The 19,441-nt window shown below is 35.8% G+C and overlaps 1 pseudogene; it reads right to left on the bottom strand.

Annotated features, from left to right (window-relative positions):
- Positions 1 to 4,712: 4,712 nt before the first annotated feature.
- LOC128556988 (solute carrier family 23 member 1-like) overlaps positions 4,713 to 19,441 on the bottom strand; it is a 62,458-nt pseudogene continuing 47,729 nt past the window's right edge.

The following is a 19,441-nucleotide window of genomic DNA, read 5'->3' as shown; positions in this document are numbered from 1 at the left end:
GTGTAAATAAACATCAAAAACGTTCAGACTCGTGTTTGTGTTAATACGTGACAGTTACAGATTTTCAGTTTTCGGCAACACTGCTATAAATGTGTGTTTTGCTAAGTAAACAAAAATAAACTTCTCTAGAAGTCCTTGATGGATATTTGTGGCAAGCACAGCTCTGAAAGTGGGTGGGGTAAATCAACTCCTGAAACTGGCATTTTTGGAATTTATACAAATCGTACGATTTTCATTCAAGTTTTATCTTTATCTCTGTTATATTATTTAAAAGTTTTGGTATTGTTGGAATACATATATTCATAACTTGCCTTTTCTTCTTTCATATAGTGTAAATTGATGACTGGGTGGTGGTAAAGTTGTGAAAATTCTTGTTATTTATTTTAGATTGCAGTTTTACCAGTTTATTTTCAATTCTTTATTATGATTTAATCCGAATCAGAAATGGCATGTTTTTCTTTGCAGTTCAGATTATAAATTCCTGATCTAATTCCCTTGAAATAGTAATATGAACTGACCACTGCCTATCTCTGTCTATCCTGCTTTTCTCTGTTGCTAGAAGAAAGCTCTTAGTGATTATATTTTGAGAATATTTTCCTGCCTTCAATCCCTCCTATGTTCTTCTGTGACCAATGCTAAGGAATATATGTTGTGGACTATTTACAGCCGGTTAACGGGTAAGATGTGCTTTAGACATAACAAATGTATACCGAGTGTTAAGCGTGCTATTGACTTAAAATAACCAGACCAAAGGTAAACAAAAATGAAGAAAATAATAGACTTTACACAAATAACCAGAAGTGATTCGTACACACAGAAAATACTACTTATGCAAGGATCCATTTACTATAAGTATTTTCTCATAAGCAGTGAACCGAAGTGCTGAAAAATCAATTGCATTAAAATGCCAAAAAGGAAATAAATTGTTGAACGTATCCCTGAGAGACAAACGTAAATAATGTTTCCTTTCGCTTTGCAGTTTAAAGACGTACTCAAGGGAAACAATCTGTTTATAGAATATAGATTAATAAGTGAACACTGTTTCGATCTTAATCCTACCCAAAGTATTTCAATGCAGTCACTGCCACTGAGTGGAAAAGTAATGTATCTGTGAAACCTGCAAAGCAGACCAACAGTTATGCATCGAACATTCTTTAATCTCTTGTCTGTTTAGACATTTCTTAGACGTTGTCACAAATATATAGGCAGCAGAGACGATTCTCTTTCAGTCAACATATTTCAACTTGTGAAATGCTGTAGGTTTTAACTCACAACAACATTGTCCGTTTGTTGACAAATTTCAATGCAGTAAATATTACAGTTTCCACAGGACATTTCTTGATTTGATGGCCGCATGCTGTTACTGATTTCTCATCTTTATTTCATGTAAATATCAGGGATGAAGGCCATTTAAAAGCTGATTAAAACTGTACATTTTGATTGGTGGATGACAAATTCCACAGGTTTTCAATTGGAATAGATGATGTGTTCTTAAGGGGTGTGCAGGTGCTCTGAGCTGTATTGTTAGACAGTATAACCCGCTGCAAAACACCTGTGGAAATAGCTTACGTAAACCTGAATCCCCTCGGTAGAGTTCGACTACTATCCTACTAACTCTTCCGCTCTGGTATGGAGTGATATCCCGTAAACGATTAACAGTCAGCTCGTCCCCTAATCAACTCGTCTCCATTTTGGTCATTTCGTATCCTTTGACGATTTCAAAAATGGTAATTTCTTCCCCCACTTTTCGGCCCCTCCGTTTAAGTCTTATTTTTTGTCAAAGTTTCCTAGATTATGATGTAAAAAAACAAAGACAAATATCAAACAGGAAACGCCACGTACCAAAATCGCAGCCTCCCCAAAACGAAACCTACAGCACGCAGACGTGCACACCACAAACACACACACACATACACGCGCGCACACACAAAGCTAACACATGAGGACAAAACGAACAAACAAAGGAACACAGTGTGTTCTGTAAAATATGTTCTACATAAAGACATGAAAAGTTTACCGATCGTATGTAGAAGTGCTGAGTGTAGCACGTTTCGTAGCTTAAAGCAGTCGTGTATCTTTTTTAAAGACACTTTTTGCTATATTTCAAAGCACTGATCACTTGCAATGAAATCTCTTACTGCAGTAAGAATCCATGCCTTGAGGTAAAAGAACTGCATAGTTTAAATGCAGTGGAAAGTACCTAGTCACCAAAGCCTGCAATAAAGATATGGCGAATTTGTCTCTATTTTCTCAAATATTTTATCATAGATCGGATAAAATATGTCCTTTTTTTTCAGAAACTGAACATTTCATTGTTTTCTTTTCTAAAATTTGAACAGTGAACTATACATGTATCTGAACTAATCAGTGTGTGAAAATGTTACCATCAACCACTTATATCTGAGATGAGATTGTGCGGGTCATATATAATATCACAGTACTTTCGTCTACCTCTGGCTTTCGAATGGTAATTTTGGCATGCGTAGAAAAGGAATCATTTTGACTCTGATCACATCATTCAATATAAAAAATCAATTCATAATAAAAGCTATACGGTATTTAATAATGAATATCCTCGTTTTTAAAATGTATGCGGTTGACTGTCCGATTTATCTGTCTGAATGCTGAAATAAAAATAAATATAAAACTGAAATTTTGAATATTATAAAAACCTTCCAAAATTTAAAGATGCGGATGGAAATATCTAAATTTAGGGTAACTAATTACGCGATAAAGAGACCCTTTCAAGTTACCTGAAAGCCAGATAAAACGACAAAAACACGGGAAAATCCTGTCTTGTAGAATGCCTGCTTGTTCGATCTTAGATGTTCTGCCTGCCTCTACAAGCACATGTAAAGCATTTTTAATGAGCAGATAGTTGATTGAAACGCAGGCATGTGTATGAAGGGATATATACTGAACAAAGTAAGTAACTTCCGCTTTGTTCAAGTACAAAATTAATATGCGTAAATATGAAAACAAAAGTTTCAATTAGTTTTATTTGTATTGCAAGATTATTTCAATTGAATTGATGTGGAAAATTTTACCGCTTTATGTTTACGGAAAACCTATGAAATGGTTGATTAAATGTGATAGGGGTCGTACACAAAAATGACACATTAATACCGGGTATTGCCACCTTGAGCATCGAGGATTGACTGGTATTATTGGCGCACAGAATCGACAAGTGTGTTAATTTCGGCCCGTGGAATGTTGTTCCACTCCTGAATTAATGCTTGTGTTAGTTCATTGACGTTCGACGGCGGAATAGGGCGACGTCTAACACGCTGGTCCAAATTATCCCACAGGTGTTCGAGGGTATACAGATCTGGGCTTTTGACGATCGGCCAGTCATTAATAAATGCAATGTTATTCGTCCTGATGCAATTCACAGTATCTCCAGCTGTATATCTACAGCGTTATCCTGTTGAAACAGAATAATATTGACATTATTTGAAAGAGTAGGATGACATGCCTCGCAAGAATCTCATCTCGGTAGCGTTGGGCACTCAAATTTCCATCGATCACGACAAGTGGTGTGCGATAACCATGCGCAATGCCTGCCCAGAACAAGACGGAACCTCCACCCACAAAACGATTTTGTTGAAGTACACAGCAGTTGGCATAACGTTCATTTCTTCTACGGTATACTCGAACCCTGCCATCACTTCGATGAATGGAAAATCTCGACTTGGAGGAGAAAGAACGCTATTCCATTGTTACCTTTACCAACGATGGTGTGTACGTGCCCTATTAACTCGATTTACGCGGTGACGTCGTGTCATAACACAGCCAACGTAGGTACGACGTCAACGTAGACCACCCTCGCGCAGAATATTGCGTACAGTTTGGTCAGATATTTGGATGTTATGTGTACCAGGGGTGTTAGCAGCAGTGGCAGTTTGACAACAATTGCTTAGGTCGGTATTTATGATAAAGAGGTCTTGCCCAGGATCGTGACGCGCGGACGTCCACTACGTGGTAAATCTTCCGTATGCCCTGTTGCTTGAAAACGTTGCCTAAGATTTCTAACAGCACGGCTAGAAATTCCAACAACCCTAGCAACCGCAGTCGTTGCCATACCAGCATTAAGCATGCCAATGACACGCTCATGTAAATTTGGTGGAATTCTAGGCATATCAAAAAGAAGAAAAAAAAATTGCATTTTTAAACGTCTTTTTCTTATTGACAACAAAGTCCAGACTATAAAGTCAGACTAAAAGATTTGATTTTATAAACAAGGATAACGTTTTGTTTTTGTGTAATGCGTATAATCCAGTTATTACTGGTTTTATTTGACACATAATTGTTCGCCCAAACATATGTAGGCCATTTGCGATGTTGATTTCTTTTTATAACGTTAAAAATATGTATAGAAATCGGGTTTCTTTTTTTGTTCAGTATATTTCGAATGATATATTTAAATATAAAAGGGTTTAGTGTTGAAAACGTCCACAATCTGTCTTCCTTACATGTGCAGGAGCTGTTTGGTGTAATTTCAACCGCAATCTTTAATACTGAAAAGATATTTGCATATAATGAATAACCGTGTGTTAATGATGTCATATACACTAAATTAACTGCCTCCATGGTTTGCCACTTCTTAAAGTTCAACGGTTACCCGACTGTTCTTTAGGCGTTTTGAATAGTTGGACAATAGCTTCCATGTTAAAAAAGGTGTAGCATTCCTTCCCCAAGTGCTGAACATTACAGGGTAACATACGCTTTGACACAGAAATATAGTTAATTTATTCTTTTTTTGTGTGGATAAAACGTTACTTCAGTTTATTAGACATATATTTAGAAAACAAATGTCGAGTATCCTTATTTTTTCACTTTTTTTGAATCTGGATTTTCATATTTTTCCAAGGAAAAATGAACTCATTTTCACTATATAGATATTTAGAACTTAAAAAATTATTTATTTATTTGGGTTTTACTGCGCACCAACACAGTATAGGTTATATGGCGCCAAACAGGACTAAAAATTTTGGTTCCACATCTCATTTACATCAAAATAAAAACGAGGTATGGAATCAAAATTTGCATACCTGCTGGAATCACAGAGTTACTACAAAACCAAGTGTTAAGACCCTATTAGTCGTCTCTTACGATCATGCAAGGGTAAGGCAGTGGTTCCAATTCTTCTCATACACAGACTGTCCCTGAACCACATGGGGCAGAACTTAAAAGGACTAACCGACACATGTAAGGTTAAAATAATTTCTCTCAAAAATTCACAGACAGTTAAGTCCATAAGACGACTTTAGAAGGAAAGCAACCGGTGTGTTTCTCTTGGTATTTTTAAAACACAGGCAGGCACCTGCGCAAGCAGAGCCCAAACCTGCCTAGTTTAGGTGCAAGTCATACAAGCTCATGTAAGATACACAGAAACCACGTTAGATTACGTTTCACTAAATACTCCTTAAAATATTATATCAATTTCTTCTGGATTTCCAGGGTTTTTCAATGTTGACGTATACAACAAACACCTGCGACTAAATATCGTAATATTAATAATCATGCATAGCAGAACTCAAGCTTGATCAACAAATAAAATAGCACAATGCAAGCATGGTTATTATGAGCAAATAAATACAACATAAAAGTGCATTTGAACAAGTTACAGTCATCATGATACAAGAATGGATTACTGCTTATTGGTACTAAAACTGAATTCTTTATGGCTTTCTTACTACATCCAGGTTTCGGAGGTTTTAATGTCGTCGGTTTGCCTCATTTTTCAGCTTAACAGCTTGGTGTTTTCAGGTCATGAAATTATTCGATATTTTGTTTCTATTACAAGAAGCATTAAACTAAAACATTTCAGCAGTAATTGCTACAGAACTAATTGTTTTGCTGGATACTCAAAACTGTACATTGTGGAACACAACATATATATAATAGTTAAAGTAATAGGTGAGGGTAAAGGTAATACAACAGAAGTGTGGAGGTCGCATGTAACACTCCAGTATCTGACTCGTAAATTCCAGGCATGATCGTGAAGCTGAATAATGGCAAAACTGCAGTCTTTGACATCAAACTGTTCTTCTCTGGGCCCATTTTCACATCAGAGTAGTGTCAGCTCTATTGTAATCAGACTCGTGCGTATCAGAATCAGTTTCAATCTGCTTATTGAAATTTTGTGTTTTATCTATCCTTGCTTTAGAAAATGACGGGCAAATTGGAAAATATCTTAATGCAGAAATATCATTAAGTCTCTCCTGTATATATGGAAGCTCATACAATGTTTGTTTCGCTCTTTTTGACATCATAGTTGTAGTATCATCTTCTAACCATGTAGTGATACCTCGCTCTTCTAGTGTACCTATATAATAAAGGATCATCATACATTTTATAAATACACGAGTAAAAATAATTTATAACTGATATAATAATGATTGTGTTGTGTATCAAGATGTAGCCTAAGATATGACATATGTATAAAAGTTATCCAAGATACAGTTTTGATACAAAAACTAAAATTTCCATCATCAACCAAGTCTTTTGCATGCATACATGCATATTTTAGGAGAAAACCATTAGAAAATTCAGGAGTGGGAGCTGGTAGGTTTTAGTCAGGCTCGATTACTTATTTAAAACTTCATCCAGGTAATTCATTTCAGATACATTACAAACAGAGCCTGGTTTCATTCCATATGTTAGTTGCTCAATGGATTTGAAACTTTTAACGGGATAAAAATTGAAAAACGTCAGAATTAAAATAATATAGAACTAGAAATGTGTCCATGGGACACAGATGCCCCCACTACATGACAAAGGACACAGATCAACTTTGGGAAAACAATATGTTGCTATTTAAAAAAAAATGCAAAAAAATAACCATATATAATGTACATAAAAACATATATGCTTTCTTGAGATTTTTAGATACCTGTCCATCACCGCATTTTAATGTTGCACAACTGCACATGCTGACCAACATTCCTGTAAACTTTGGTGACTCTAGGTCAAATACTTTTGGAGCTACGCGCGACACAACATTGAAATGACCAATTTTTACTAAGTCAGGTGCCATAACCCCTACACGACTGAATGAATCCGGACGCGAAACCCAAGGTGCACAACTACACATGCTGACCAACATTCCTGTAAAGTTTTGTGACTCTACGTCAAATACTTTTGGAGCTAGGCGCGACACAACACTAAAATGACCAATTTTTACAAAGTCAGGGGTCGTAACTCCTACACGGCTGAATTAATCCGGACGCGAAAGCCCAGGTACACAACTACACATGCTGACCAACATGCCTGTAAAGTTTTGTGACTCTACGTCAAATACTTTTGGAGCTAGGCGCGACACAACATTCTCGGAAGGACGGACAGACGGACAAGGGCAAATCTATATGCACCCCCTCTAAAGTGGGGGCATAAAAAATGGAAAAATGTTGCAGGCTCGGTTTGATTCAGCCTGTTCATGGAGATAGTGGAAATGGATGCTACCGTCCACACCCTCTAGCCCAAGGTTGAGCAGAACAAAACATTTACACATGCTACAAGTACAAAAAAACAAAACAACAACAAAACAATTTAGAGACATCCGCAGATGTGTTCATACGGCGGTGCACATGGAACCTTCAATGATACATAGTCTAGTGTGTAATTCCATTGAAAGCGACGTATGGTCCCCAGTTAAAATAATGGCTTTGTCCTAAACGAGAAAACAATGGGCAGAACTAAACTTGAACTGAGGTTATGGAGCCTGCATATCATATGAACTGCCAAGACAAAATTAAAAAGCAGGCACCATATCCAAGGGGTGACTATACTATACCCAAAGCTATGAAAGCGGGAATATTGGAACCACCCAGGCTGAGATGTTCAAGCTGAGAAACTAAACCAAAACTAAACCAAACGTGTGTGTGTGTAAACTAAACCAAGAAACTAAGAACCAACTGTCAGAGGGGACTGGATATCTAGCTGGGGCCACAATATCTTTTAACTTAGGACGCTTAATTACATCCACAAATGAAGCAAACTGAGTTCATTTTTCAATTTAAAATTGTTTAAATCTTCTATAAACATTTTTATTTACGAAGGAAACTTACATGTAGGCTTATTTGAACACTGCTACCGGAGGAAAGAACATAAACGGCGTAGACTGTTAGATACAAACGAAGAATACAAACCACTTTTGAAATTATAGAAAAATTCATCTTGTCTTTATGGTAAAAAAATATACAAGCATATTACAAAATAGTAGAAATAGGTGAATGCGAAAGAATTAAGCAAGAGAATAAATATAAATTATGGAATCCTTGCCTGCATTGTAGCCAAACTATAATAATAACTTCTTAGAATCTTACGTTTATTTAGCGACGTTAAACCCAACAAAATAAATAAAATACGTTTATTTAGAGATTTATAGGTAATTGAAAATACTTCTATATTTACTGCGAGGTAAAAAATCAAAATCATTTGATGATTTCTAGAACATCCTTGCTGGACTAGAAGCCAGATTATTTGTCTACTTGAGACCTGATAATTAATTCACTTTAACATTAAAGCAGAATTGTTTGTATTTTTTTCATTAAAGCTCCTACCATCGGCGTTTTAATTGTCATTCAATTAAGATGATATTTTGATTACATTTATCATTAGAATCGCTATGAATTCAGAGATTTGAAAATGACTTATGACAAATTATATGTCTAAAAGCAAGGACAAATATCAAACAGGGAATGCCATGTTGCAAAATCGCAGCCCCCCAAAAACGAAACCAACAGCACGCAGACGTGTACACATACATATACACGCACACGCGAACGCACGCACGCACGTACACACATACACACGCACACGCGCGCGCATACAAAGCAAACACACAAGGACAAAACAAACAAATAAAGGAACACAGTGGGTCACCGCCTTGGAACAGTCAGTTGGGGAGCTTAAACCGGTTAAGCAATAAATGAAACGAAGCACAATGACAATAAAATAAATACCTGGAACAGTATTGTCAAGTACAAATGCAACAAAAGCTCCAACAAACATGTTTGTTCCAAGCAACACGGACAGAATCCGATCTGCAACATCATTTCCTAGAAAAGCCAGATTATATTCTTCATTGACTTCATATTCGAACAAGTAAAATAGTCTAAATTTCCCTCGTGCATTTTAACTTGGAAGAGACAATGCCGATGATTCTTTTTTTAAAAAAAGGAGATAAAATTATTCAGAGCAGTCCATGGCAGTAAGTAAACATGTCTCTTTACACTGTTTGAGATTCTAACATATTTTTACTAACTGTTAACCAGAGAAATGAATTTGATACAAACGTTCAAAGTAAAAATATACTTTTGAAGCTTTATCTACATGCATTATCATGTATATACTACAACATTAAAACTCCTTTTTATGTATCACCTGTGTAAATGACGCTAGGATTCTCCTTTATCCACACGGGTATAGTGAGACCGAGGAATACAGACAAACCAACGATGTAGATGTTCCGAGATGAGTTCAAGTCTACATACTGCAAATTGGAAAGCCCTACTCCCGTTATCATACCTAAATTAAAAGAACTAAAGGGGTTACTCGGTAAATGTTTAGGCCTATCCCTTGTTGAAAGAATAAATAAAGAGAAATATATGGAACATTTGGCAAACTGGAAAGTCCACTCTCTTTATCATACCATAGTGTTATAAACAAACGTAATATATGTTTAAGTTAACCTGTTATCATACCTAAATATAGACAACGCAGATCGTGGTTGATTTTAACTGACACTGCGACACTTGAATTGTTTTCCTTGGTATAATGCAGTACTGTTTTCACATATATGAATGGGCATCCTTTCCTTTTTATCATGCAATAATATAGGAAGTAGGGATAAACTTGCAAACATGAAAGAAATTATTGACATTAAAAATAGTTTCCGAAAGGCTTTTTGTCTATTTTTCAAATAAAGATAATTGCCCCAAAATGGAAGTAATTAAAAAGAATTGTAATGGAAACAACTGACCGTACGGTATTTTACGGATGCAGTCATGGCATTAATTACGGACGATAACATTCACATAACTGCGCAAGCGCTTTGCCTGATATACTCAAATAACCATAACTGAAGCAAAAAAGAAAAAAAAAAGAAGAAAAACAACAACAAAAAAGAAAACAACAACAAAACACTCTGAATTCTTCATAAAACAAATGTAACTCCCGCGCAAAAAACAACAACATTAAATGAATATGACCGCTTTACTGTAGAATATAGATTGACAAGCTTAAAAATCAATCAATCAACCTACCAAATGTTACCATAAAGACTCCTCCTACAGCAGGCTGTGGTATGGAAGCAAACACTGCCCCAGATTTCCCAATACAACCAAGTACTATCATGATACAGCCTGCGACCTGAAGGACGAGTCTGCTACCCACCTGAAACATTTGTATATTTTTTATTCCTTGCATTAGATATGAACTCATACATATCTCCCTCTAAAAGCAGTTTTAGATGTTTGCCCGCTTATTGTTTTATCTAATGGCACAGGCCATTTTTTGAAGCCAAACAAGCATTTGTATTCCCTTATCAAGCTATGAAATTTTTGTTTTGCATTTGCTCTACATTAGGGTACGTTTTGAGGAGATTCCAAATAATGTTTTCGGTATTTTGAATGTTCATATATCAAAAAGAAATATCAAATATTGTTCTAAGAATCAAAGCATTATAGAGCTTTCATATGGAAAACAGCAAACCCAACTTAAATAGTAGTAAAGGAAGGTGTCTCTTATGCATAATTATGTCTGGAGATAAAAGAAGTAATTTGCCTTTGTGATACCAATAGTTCCAGTATTTTGCCCGAATGAAGTTGTGCCAGTTCCTGTACCCCACAGTCCAGCAAGAAAACAACCGAATCCCTCCACTAAGATAGCCCTGTTAATTGCATGTGTGGGGGGGGGGTGGTGCTCCGGATAATTTTGCACATGCGTAATAGTCTCCGACAGATTCTATCATGGCTGCCAGAACTCCTGCTAGGACTCCGAATACGCTTGCAACGGTAACTGTTGGTAAGCCCCACTGACCTAGAAGGGAACGTAATTTGATTTAAGTGACTAAAGGTTTAGATTCTAATTAATTTTTCACTTATGGAAAAACTACCGAAGCATATTATCCAGATAATATACACAACGAAGTAAAAGGTTTTGCATATATACATGTAATGCTGTCGATTTTACTCGTTTGGTACAGCTCAGCAAATATATCCCATTGTTAAAACAGAATTTGCTTACCATTTCGGAGTCATGAATAGTGCTTAAAAATTGATCAAAGTCATAAAGAACTTAGTTCTGCTGTTCAAATGCACCAGTTTACTAATTAAAATTTAACAGAAAAACAAACTCATTAAAGTACATCTTCTGAAAGAAAATATTAAAGTTAAATGCCTGTCAAAAGTACTACGTAATAGGAATATTAGTTATTATACATGTATTTGAAATTTAAAACAAGTACGATATAAAAAGCGTATCTTGAAATTTTAACGTTTCTTTACATTAACGTTCATTACTAAAATCTGTAAAAAGATCCTTTGGAAGCAAAGAATGCAACCAAGAAGAATAATAACAGACTCGGTTTGACTGAGTATGACATTGATATTGACCATATCTAAACGTTTATTGAATAACAATGATTATAAGCACAATTAAGAAAACAATTTTAACAGTAAAGCGTTGTAAGTATGAACAATTTCCAGTTGTTGCTAGTAAAAAATAAATCAATACCCACTGTTTGAATTCAAATTTGGATAATAACACATTCTTTCGGACGACCTAGTATATTAAGCAGGTGATAGTATCTTTACAACAAGATGTTTTCCCTGTGAAATACAAACAAGCAGTTGTTAGACCTCTGCTAAAAAAGCAGGTCTTGAACTAGAGCTTTCCAATTGTCGTCCTGTGAGTAATTTATCATTTCTATCAAAACGTATTGAGAAAGCTGTTCTTTGCAGATTAAACATACATGTAAATCAAAACAGTCTTTTGCCTAAGAACCAGTCTGCATATAGGAAATACCACTCCTGTAAATCTGCACTACTTCGGTTGGTCAATGATCTTCTAAGTGGTATGGAGAAAAAGGAAGTCATGGGCCTTATTGCGATTGACTTAAGTGCGGCATTTGACACTGTCGACCACGACATTCTTCTAGATGTCCTAAAAGCACAATATGGCGTCTGCGATACAGCTCTTCAATGGGTAGACTCCTATTTAAGGCCCCATACTTGTAAGATTAATATCAACAATGTATATTCATCAGACCGCCATCTTAAATGCAGTGTGCCCCAGGGCAGTTGCCTTGGTCCGTGGCTTTATCTCACCTATGCTGGAACTCTTTTTAATGTCATTCCAAAATCCATATCAGTCTACGGTTTTGATGATGATCATATAGCAAATAAAGCTTTCGTCCTACATCTGTTTCCATAGAATCACAAGCGATCGGAGACCTTGAAAGACGCGCAGTTATAATCAATGAATGGATGATTAGAAACAAACTGAAAATGAACACTTCCAAAACTGAATTTATTATGTTTGGTAGCACACCTCAATTGAACAAATGTTTTACAAATTCCATTAAATTAAACATTGCTGGTGATCATGTCAAACGTGAAAGCACAATTAGATATCTCGGTGCATTTCTTTACGAAACCTTGAACTTTAAAGATCATGTATATCGCAAATGTCGTACAGCCATGCTGAATTACCTACGAATTAAGAACATCCGAAAATACTTAACAAAAGCAGCCACTGAAATTTGTTTTGTCACTAGTTATTTCACATCTGGATTATTGCAATGTCATACTGTATGGTGTATTCAAAACATGTGTGCAAAACTTGTCCTTAACAGGAGGAAATTTAACAGTTCTAAACAAGCATTGTATCACTTACATTGGTTGCCGGTGAAAGTAAGAATTGGTTTCAAGATGCTTTCATGTATAGCTGTCACACTGACAGAGCACCTCTGTATTTAACAGAATTGCTTACAGTGTATATCCTAGCAGACAAGGTTTGAGATCGTCTGAAAATTCTGAATATCGTTAAGTTGTTCCACACAACAAGTGCAAAACATTCAATGACAGAAGTTTCTGTACTATTGGTCTAAAACTTGGGAATGAACTGCCGTTAGAACTACGCTAAAGTAAATTACTTGACATATTAAACAAGACTTAAGACACTGTATTTCAGAGATTTCGCGGCATTGTTTTAAATATTTTGATAACTGTTTATTATGCGAAAACAGCAGGTGATAGTTCTTAAATTTTTGTAAAAGGTTTTACATTTCAACATTTATATTTACATGTTTTTTTAATTAAACGCTGTTGTTGGTAATGCTCTATGGGTAGGGTAGTGTGTAGTATTTCTTTCTTAAATAGTATATGGTGGCGCCATTAACCGGGGGGTTTAAAACTCTATATGCAGCTCGTCTGGGCTTACCATGTGATGCTTTAAGCACTGGTATTCGCAATAGGGGTAAATTGACCTCAAAGGGAGGGGTGTGGTCATGACTGTTTGTTACAATAAGGCTGTTATTATTATTGTCATTATTAATTTTGTTATAATAATAATTATTATTATTATGTACAACGCCACTGAATATATCATTGTATAAAAATAGGCGTTTAATCAAATTATTCAGTTTCAGTTCCAGTATTATCTTGTATAACATCCAATACCTTTTTGTATAACAGAAGCAGAATCACAAGGGTTCACGAAAGCTTTCTCAGTATTTTGACTCTTACCTGGATACGGGAACCTAAACCATTTAGCATTGTTCAAAATATGTGAACTTTTATCGGTCCTTACAGCATAGCCCCATTCTCCAGGGTTTTCTGGCAGAGCCCCTGCCGCTGTCAATATGCCACATACACCCCACGATATCAACAATGCGATCATCACCTAGACGTTACCATTATACAATAATTATTTGTAATTTACACTGCTATGATTGAAATGCTACACAGAATCTGTTCCTTTCTATTTGTATTTAAAGATACGGACTGAAGGAGACTAAAGGTATCGTCATGGATATTGTATAACCTGTTTATGGAAAACTCACATTATCAAGAAGAAAAAAAACCGAAGACTATACTAGTTTGGACACATCCTTTTAATATTACAAACTTTTGGTGGTTATGTAAAATGCTTAAAGCTTATGGGTATTGCTATAAAAATGTTTTCAAATTTAGTTTCTGATGTCAGCTGCCAGCTTAAAATCAAATTTAGTTTAGGGTTTATGTCAGTAGAACTAAAATGTTTTCCACTTAAAATCTACAGTAGGAGCCTACGGAAGCCTAGAATGCAACCAAGCAAACTAATAGCAGATTCGGTTTCTTTTCGCCTACCAATTCTATTAGTAGAACAGCAAAAAAACCCCCAAAAATCAATAAAGTTTAGCCAGAACAATATTGTACTTTAGTGTGTTTGATTATATATTTTTTATTTACCGGGAACATTGTAAACACTGGCAAGTTGCAACTTGTGTTGGACTTCTTATTCCGACAGGATAAACAAGGCATCTTGACTTTTCTGAGATACTGGCTAAATATGGTAACGAGCACAATCGTCCTGATAACATGTTAAAATAATCATAGATTATGCATTTATATTAAATCAAACGAACGTTTGATATCTAATATACTTGGTCAACAATATCTACACAGACTGAATATCATATCAAATAAGTTTTCATCAAGTGTTTCTAATAACTTATATTCTGAATCGATTAAACCTGTCAGAGAAAATGTCATAAGATAAACTTTACAGAATTTCTAAAGGTGGAAATTTTAACGTTAGGATTTTGAAGCCGTTTTAAAATTTAAGTCCTTGACTCCTAACTTACATGAAAGCGATCCACCATTGCTGCGAAGCCATTGTGGCTGCAGCTTGGAAAAGTGATAAACCAACTAAGGTCAGCGTTGGTGCTATAACCAGAGGACCAATGTACCTCAGAGCAAACCCCATCACACCGGAAAACCCGATCACCATTTGAAACAACGACGCCACCATTATAGCTCCTTGAATCTAAAATTCATTAACACATGAAATTGAGACAACAGGAGTTCGAGATATTAATGCTACCGTTATAGTACATTTGACAAAAAATTACCTAAAGTGTAGGTGACCTTGACCTTTGAGGTAAGGGTCTGGGGCTTGCACATGATACAACAACTCGTTATAGGGGACATTTGTGCCAAGTAATTGTAAAATCTCTTGATAAATGAAGTTATGAACCGAACACGAAACAGAACATATTTACTTCTAAGTGTGACCTTGACCTTGTAGCTAGGGATCTTGGTCTTGCGCATGGCACATTAACTCATTATAGGGAACATTTGTGCTAAGTAAATTCAAAATACCTTGAAGAAAGGCAGAATTATGGACCGAACACGAAACAGACCCTGTTAACCATTGACCTCTAAGTGTGACCTTGACCTTGGAGCTAGGGTTCAGGGTCTTGCGCTTGACACATTGTCTCATAATAGGATACATTTATGAAATTATTTCAAAATCCCTTCCTGGATGGAAGAGTTATGGACCGGATACGAAGTGTGACGGAAGGACGGACGTTCCTACATATGGGTATTTATGTTGCTACTCTTTTGTTCTCTCCATTATTCCTTTAACGCTTTAAAGAAAAAGAGCCTCATTAAAGCTTACAGAATGAATTACATCAAAGAAAAAGTACATTTACCTGTTGTTCCTATAGCCACCTTATGTATGCAAATGTAAGCTCAGGAGTACGGACGGACGGACGGACGGAAGGACGCAGCCTATTTCTATCTCCCCCTTTTTCTACGAAAAAGGCGGGAAACAATGAAACATTAAAATGAAACTATAATGCTACCGTTATAGCTCCTCGGACCTAGAATGCAACTAAACAATGACGCCAGCAGTACAGCTGTTTGGATATAGAATAAAGAAAAATATGGTTTCGAGACAATAATACGAGCTTTATAGACTAATTTACACTTTATCTATTCCAGGGTGGCGAACCAAAGTGACCTTTGATATCGTACACACGTAAATAAACGTCTCGATTTAGGTAACATTTTGCCAATACTTTCGTTATTACTGGACGGATTTTCATAAAATAAAGTACGTCGAAGACAGCAAAATGAAAGCCTTCTCCGCATAAAGTCATCAGTTCTCAGATCATTTCTCAAATATTTTGCCCACATTCTTTTCTTGATCTAATTGTGCAGATAACACACACACTTTCCTGAGAACAGACGTTTTTGTGGAGGAGAGCCTTCGATGCTCTTTATCTTATGAAAATCCGTCAGGTAATGAGAAAAATATAGTAAAAACTTTAAATCGAGACTTTCTCCGTGTGTACGATATCCAAAAGTCACGTGGGTTGGCCACCCTGTATTCCCTTAGGAACAGAATGTAATTTCTGCACATGCTCATTTGCGGTTAGCAAAACAACTTTCTGATAACGCTGAAGATTGCAGACTTTTTTAATTATGTTCGTCAGTATGAGCCGTTTTATTATGGGAGACAGGAAAAGCTATATTCTTTATCAAATAAAATTGAATTTAAAGTTAAAGTGAGCCATTTGTATTCTTTATAATGTAGCAAAGACTAGGTGAATGATGTGACAAATTAACCAACATTATATTTTCAGTACTAGTTGTACTGGCTTTATTTTTGACAAATGTAGCTCAGGCAAAAAACTAGAATCAAATGACTTTACGTTTCGAAAAAGTTTAGAAATCGTGATATTCATGTTTTCTTACTCCACACTTTTAGTTTTAGTTACAAAGATATAACTTTAAATAAGCAACCCGGACAAGCCATTCTGCGATATAAATCTTTTTAATTGTACATTTCTTAATGTAATGACTATTTTATGTAGATTGGCAGCGAATGATTACAATATACTTATTGTTTATCAATAGCGGGGCCTTTTTTCAATCATGGAGAGCGCATATGCATTGGAAAAGTAATCCGGTTTAACAACAGGAAATTTTTTTTTAAAATTTTGTATTGTGTAATCGTCTTTTTATGTCAAATAGAATTAAACATAAAAGTGAGACATTAACGATAATACAATATTGACCCTAGATAAGTGTGTGTGTGTGTGTGTGTTCGGGTTTAACGTCTTTTTCAACAATTTTTCAGTCATATAAACGACGGTGTCTACTTGTAGCAGTGAGCACAATGCCCAACTTTATAGTGCTGCCTCACTGGAATATTACGCCGTAGACACGTGGCATGATACCCCACCCAGTCACATTATACTGACACCGGGCTGACCAGTCCTAGCACTTATTATCCTCTTAATGCTGAGCGCCAAGCGAGGAAGCTACTAGTACCATTTTTAACGTCTTTGGTATGACGCGGCCGGGGATCGAACCCACGACCTCCCGCACTCGAAGCGGACGCTCTACCACTAGGCTACCGAGGCGGTCCCTAGATAAGTGATGCTACCAATTTAGCTCCATGGATATAGAACACAATAAAACATTAGAGACAATAAAACTATTATTATATTTCATTGGACTGTGAATCCAATAAAACAGTTTCAATAATGACGCTAGCATTACGACTTTTTGGAGATAGAATACTTTTAACACAATTTCAAGACAATTGCACTTTCATTCTACTTCTTTGGAGTTAAAATTAGAATAAACATGAAACTGAGAAAATAACACTGCCATTATAGCTCTTTGGACATAGAATACAACAAAACATGAAGTTGTAAATGATGCTACTGTTTATGATTTAACTCCTTGGACATAGAAAACAATAACGTATGAAATTGGTAAATGATGCCCCTTGAACATAGAATACAATAAAACATGAAATTGAGAAATGATAACACATGAGATTGAGACAGTAACTGGACCTAAGATACCTTTAAAATGAGTTTATGTTACTGTTATGAACCTCAAGTATCTAATTATCTAAACACTACTTTCCAAAGAATGTGGTATCGTTTTATCTTTTGGGTCTTCTTGAAGTAACACTAAAATACCACATACTATTTAGTTTGTAAGAAGAGTGCGTATACGTCTTTCTGATCGTTCACCAAATGGTTATAGAGTTCAAAACTGTGAATAGGTATATGTGCAAAATATGTGAGACATGATAATAGTTTTGGTAGTTTTTACCTCTCGAATTCGTTTATGCCAGATTTCTTGATGTTCAAGACTACCAACCGCGGGTAATCCTACGTCTGTAAAAGTCACATTTTCACCATCTAAAAAATAATGTATTTTCAATAAGATGAATGAATTCGTCTCGTCAAAGTTGAAAGAAAGAAATAGCTAATTTGTAAAGTCGCCCATTAGCTTAAAAATGAAACAAAAACAATAGCAAATAGTATGTTGTACCGAGTTTAATGTTGTATAATCTACTCCCTCCTTTATGTGTAGGATTATAGCTAAACTGATTATATGGCTAAAGTGCTTACCTGAACGGTCTTTCCTGGCAAATATTTGAAGGACTTTTCAAGTGAACTGGCGTAGTTACCATTACGTCATATGTTAGCAAGAGGGCTATGAAGATCCTGTATCGCTCACCCAACATAGTTCTTTCCAACGTGATCTTGATTTTATTTAACCATATATTAAGGTAAAACGATGGAATACAGATTTTAACTTTGACACAGTGACTTAGCGTTTGATCCTAGAAGAACGAGGTTCGACCTAGATTTTATAAGACAAATATTCTGACAAAAATGTTGACTCTGGCTGTTTGGTTCTGGGTTTTTCATTGACGTACTTACCTATTTTTAAGCAATACTACTCGTTTCGACTTTGACCTAGATTGATGAGGACAAACATTCCTCCCAGGTATCATATAGATCGAGTATAAATGTAAAAACTCTTGAGTGTACACAATGGTTTTTCTGTATTTTGACCTAGAATCCTAGTTTTTGATTCCAGAAAACCGAGATTCAAACTTATAAGATAAGTTTATCATAGAGATAAATATTCTGACCTGATGCCATGTAGATGAAGTATACAATGTGATTTCTAAAGAGTTAACAGAACTTCCCTATGATATGACCAGGTGAACGTATTTGTAATCCCAGATGAGACAGTTTCTAATCCGTCCAAGAATATTTTAAAGAAACATTTGAAATATGCTTCGTGAACAATGAGCCAAAAATATTACATTTAGAGTGGTAACGACGAACGACAGACGGCGACAATGACGGGCATCGAGTGACTACAACAACTCGTCTTAGGACTTTGTGCTCAGGTAAGCTAACACGTGTTTGACTATGACTGATGCATTCTACGGTCTGAGTCTTAGTGAAAGTTTTAGAGTTCTCTCTAGGAAACAATCCAACATAGTACATGAAATAAAATAGCCTAATACGCTTCAAAAATGTTCAAAACTACTGCAAACATATTCTAAGAATAACAGATGCAAGGACACCTAACACCCTCGTTTGCATATCTGATTTTCAGTATAA

Source organism: Mercenaria mercenaria, chromosome 1 (genome assembly GCF_021730395.1).
Source record: "Mercenaria mercenaria strain notata chromosome 1, MADL_Memer_1, whole genome shotgun sequence".
NCBI classification, from domain to species: Eukaryota; Metazoa; Mollusca; class Bivalvia; order Venerida; family Veneridae; genus Mercenaria; species Mercenaria mercenaria.
The sequence above is the reverse complement of the archived record's forward strand: the minus strand, read 5'-3'. Positions and strand labels throughout refer to the sequence as shown.